The following is a 5130-nucleotide window of genomic DNA, read 5'->3' as shown; positions in this document are numbered from 1 at the left end:
AATGCAATAATTAGTGCAAATCTCTATAGGACTCTCGATGCCCAGCTTCGAGATCCTCGACTTGGAACGTTTCAGACCAACCCTCAAAAGTTGGTTTCATAGCTTTCATCCAATGCGCAATCCAATTATATGGGTTATTCAATTGGTCTGTGGGTATTTGTTGTGACGTTAAAATACCGTTCAACGTAAATAGTAAGAACAACAAACGCACGGTGCCACAGATAAATTCTTACTACATTCATCAACATAATATAGCATTCATAAAGATTGCTTGGTTTCCAAAACCGCCAATCCAATTGGCTTTCTGATCACCATTTCTAGCACTTAACATATAACGCATATCAACCTAATGCATACTTGGGAGTACATATCACCTTATTTTTGTTTTATACATGTATACTAGACCAACTTATGATTCATCCCATTAGGTAATGGTCTTTGCAGCCAACCGATGTGTCATGGGTCGATTCTTTTGTCTCACAGCGGAATGGATTTTTCATTTGTGCGACCTTTCAGGTTATACCCATCCTTCGACCAGCCTTCACACATCTCAGAGTTTACCGACTGTCGGTCGCTTGTCTTCAATATTGAAGCTCGCTAGTACGACATGTGCACTCACTTATCCAAAATGCCTATGTTCGCCGAGGTTCTTGGCACGCACACCTTTGTGTCTCTTTGTGGTTGGCCCCAACTAGCTAATCTGCCGCCATGCGTCTCGCCCACAATCTTGGAACCTATCGACGCATCCCTCGATGGTAAGGAGTATCCTCGCTCTGCCTCGACATTACGGCACTCCGCATGCGCCCGCAACGGTCGTCTCATGCCCCAAGCTCACTCGGTGCATCCTCGGCGCACGCTCGGGCTACCTTTTATGCCTCACTCCAGTAGGACCACATCATAAGTTCGAGGCTCATTCGATATACAGATATCTTACATTGATCCCGCACGGCATACCCAACATGCCTTTTTGCCTTTCAGCATAGCTTAACAATTTGCCACAGTGCGGCGTTGCCCTACGGCCGCTCATCTTAGCCAACAAACCCCCATGGATGACTAGAAGCCAATAGCCGTGCCATGAGTTGGATCACGAGGTCTTAGAGTGCTTGCCTTGATCACCCATTTGCACGAGAAGTGTTGCCCCAGATCTTGCAGTCCACGGAGCAACCTTGCGCATCACATGGAACCTCTTGGCCGCTTTTTTGCTCAACGTAGGCCATCCTAGCCCTACACTGCCCGTCTGGTTTCCATGTCTTTTGGGGACTCTAAACACTTCTTTGAAATACCTAGAGCTTGAAGGCCCCCAACATGTCCGTAAGAGATGCTCATTTAGTGCCGATGTTGCCTTCCTTCGTTGCCGTCGTGCACGAGGATGGCTAGTTGGAGCTCACCACTGCACGCCTCCCTTATAATAAGCTTAAAAATATTTTTTCTTGTTCCAAGAGTAGACATTAAAATGGCCAAAGAGCGCACTTTTTTCGTGTCTCCCTCAATTGACGTCCAAATCACGTGTCGCTTGAACCGTTGCGTAGCCTACGACTTCTACATCATAACCCATGAGTTTCAGCCCCATTCGATCATCCATCGTTGAGGAGGCCCGCGCAATACTCTAAAACTACAGTCTCGCCACTGCACTGGCAGACTCCAAACATCGTTGTCGTTTCCTACTCAATGGGAACCGTCTAGCTTTGAAACATCTTGGAAGTGTTTCCAACACACCATGGAGTCTGCAAACTCATCTAGTACGACTAAACGAATGGGCAACAATTCAAGGAAACGCAAGGTACCTGATATGAATTTCGATATCTCAAAGTTAGTGGAGATGGGTTCTTCTTTTTGTGAATTAGCGAACATGCGTTTAGGGATGTTGACTCGTGTTCTTGAGAATGAATTCGGTGATCCCGATCAAAGCATTGTAGTACTGCAGCATGTTAGGGATCTAGAAGCTTTTGATGAAAATGAACATTTGATGGTAACAAATAGACTGGTCAAGGACCCGAAGGAACTAGGTCTTTTTCTTAGTATATCTAAGGATTCATGCATCTAGATGGTAAGATTGATGCTGGCCGGTAAGGTTTAGCGCACGAAATATGTGTTGGCAGTAACTCAAGAAACTATTTGAAAGCTTGGAACATTTTTTGTTATTTTGAATTTTGCGCTACTCTAACTTCGACAATCATCTCATTACATAATTGAAAATAGTCTTTATATCTAAAAAAAATAAAAATTTTAAGAATAGTACAGATAAAAAAATTTCTGACATTGTTCTACTGGATCTTCCATGGTTTTTTGTAACTTTGCTAATGCTATTTGGTAAACTATAATGTACTTTCTCCAGCCATCCGAATATTAATCATAGAAATTGCTAAGATAAATAAATAGTTTTTGATCACTAATTTAGGCAGACTGAATCAAAGTAATATCATGTTGACCCTACACCTTCCAAAGTACTACTTCCAAAATCATCCCACCTTAAGTTCCTCGTCCAATGAGTAATTGCCACATGCAAAAACCTCCACATCAACTCATCACTACTCAATGATAGAAACATGCAAACATATAGTAAAAACAAAATACAACAACATATCTTTCTAGTACTAGATACTAAAGAATTCAACTCAGGCCATTACGAGACATGTCAATAACCGTAGGAACCCACCATACATAAACGTTTTGTTCAAGTTGATTGTGAGAAACTGTCAGTGAGATCCACGACCTTCGGTTCTTCATCTTCCTCCGTCCCCCAAAAGATCACGTTCAAACTCATTATCGCTGCCTGCAATAACCTCTTCGCTGACGTATGCCTCCCTCGCAACCCCTTCCCCTCTATTGGGGGCTAATCTGGCGACGGCTGGAAGATTTCCTACTTGCTCCCAACTCGGCTCACCGATGTAACGATATGCTTTTGCGAAAGGGCATTGCTGCAATGTTTATATTTTCACATGTAAACATCCTTATTCAAATCATATCAACTATATTTACATATGACATACCCACATCTACATACCCGGATCAGTTTCTTCCAGTCCTCACGTTGGCCGAGCATTCGATTCGTGGCCTCATTCCATGTGAACGAATCGTCTTCCAAAACCATACTGAAGGAGTCCAATCATAGACGAAAGACAATTAACTTACTTTTGAAGAAGTCCAACGACCAGTGACGGTTTGCATATCGATTAACGTTGGCAGCAGCATACTCAAGTGCGATCTTGTTCGGACATCATGGGGTCAATTGCTTCTAGCCGATCAATGCTTGGTAGTATAGCATGTTGATGAATGTATTGTCAACTTTCTTCGTCCAGGTGGTGGTATAAAAGTACTTACTTTGAGGTACTGGGTTCTTCTTACCAAGCATTGTACCGGGTTGTTGTTTGACGTTGGTGAAGAGGAATGTGTTTGAGGAAAAAGTGTGGTTGATTTCCGAAGTAGGAGATTTATTTTTTGTAGATACTATTCACCTGCCAAATATTCATTATCACTGAATCCATTCGTCTGGCCTTCAATGATGACCTGTGCCATTTGATTGAACATTCCAAGACATCCCCCTCAAACAGATAAATTTTTTATATTTTAAAAATAAAATTTTCTAATATTTGAATAAAATAAGATATCAAAATTTATAAGATATTTTTACATCTTGTAAGAAGTTAGGGTATTTGTCGTAATAAATTTTTTTATTGGTAAAAGACAAAAAAGAACATGATACCATTAAGATCAAGTAATATTATATTTTGAAGTAAATTGTATCAATCACGTGGTTTTAGGTAATAATTTCTTGATAATTTCTCGGTCGTGGAAAGGCCTTCTAGCACAGAACGTACTAGCAATATGTGATTTCGAAATGAATTTCACCTATGTGTATGCGGGGTGGGAAGGAAGTGCGATCAATGCCCCAATCCTGGACCATGCAGTATCACAAGATCAAAATATTCCATTTTCGCCTATCGGTGAGACGTTGAAATATATTTACTACATTGCATCGAATATCTTGCTTAAAAAAAATATGTTGTACTAGCAATTCTCCTTATGACAATGTCTTCTTACAACACAGGTAAATATTATTTTATCAACGCGGGTTTCGCAAACTACTAATATTTCCAAACTCCTTATCGAGGAACAAGGTATCACCTACCTAAGTGGAGGAGACAAGGTCGTCGATATCAGACCCAATAGGACATGTTTAACCATGCACGTTCAAGGTTACGAAATGTAATTGAACGATGTTTCGGTATACTGAAAAAATATTTTTCAATACTACAGTCGGAAATGTTCGAGCTACCTTCGAAACCACCAGGTCGATATAGTAATTGCATGTTGCACACTTCATAACTTCATCCCTAGATACAACAATGATGATATCATATTCAATGAATCAGATGAAGAAACTCCTCCTAACATGGATTCATTTTACCATAGGGGACAATCCAACCAATTCCGAGTTAGAAGCTTAATGTGACCGCTACAAATGTGGGCAACCCACCATCCGAATTAGGAATGAAAGATGGAACAAATGTTGACTCATATCTAAACTATTAAACCCTTTTACTAATTTCCACTTTGCCTCAGCTTCAAACGCTATAAGATCATTTAGTAGTAATCAAGAGTAGGATGATGTGTGGTTTTTGTTGACATTGTATAAAATTTGTGATGCATTAATCCAAGCAAAATTGACGTTTTATACATTAAGAAGGAATACCACATGATACGATGGTGCACCTTACTATTTTCTAACCATTATTCTGTGCAGACATGGCATATCGTAGATATCTGGATTGTGCTGGATTTTCACAGGAGGATTACTAGACTTAAAATGTTGAGCAACGCTTCATGTGGATGATACTGGACGACAACACCAGAACGCCCATGAGGGATGATGCACGTGCAGAGGCATAGATGGGTCATTGGGCACGTGTATTACGAAGACATTTTCGATATCCCTGCACACAAGAGCAAGTCCGTGATAAATTCTACGAGTTTAAAAGTCAATTTTGCCAGTTCTATGGCATCACTCATATACCAGGGATTTATTATGATATTGAAATATTTGTTATGGTGTTTTCCTCCGAGCTACAACCACGCGCATCACAGGTATGTCATGTTATTTTAAATATGATGACATCCATATAACAATTG

Source organism: Sesamum indicum, linkage group LG6, assembly GCF_000512975.1.
Source record: "Sesamum indicum cultivar Zhongzhi No. 13 linkage group LG6, S_indicum_v1.0, whole genome shotgun sequence".
In the NCBI taxonomy this organism is placed as follows: Eukaryota; Viridiplantae; Streptophyta; class Magnoliopsida; order Lamiales; family Pedaliaceae; genus Sesamum; species Sesamum indicum.
Note: the sequence above shows the minus strand (reverse complement) of the source record.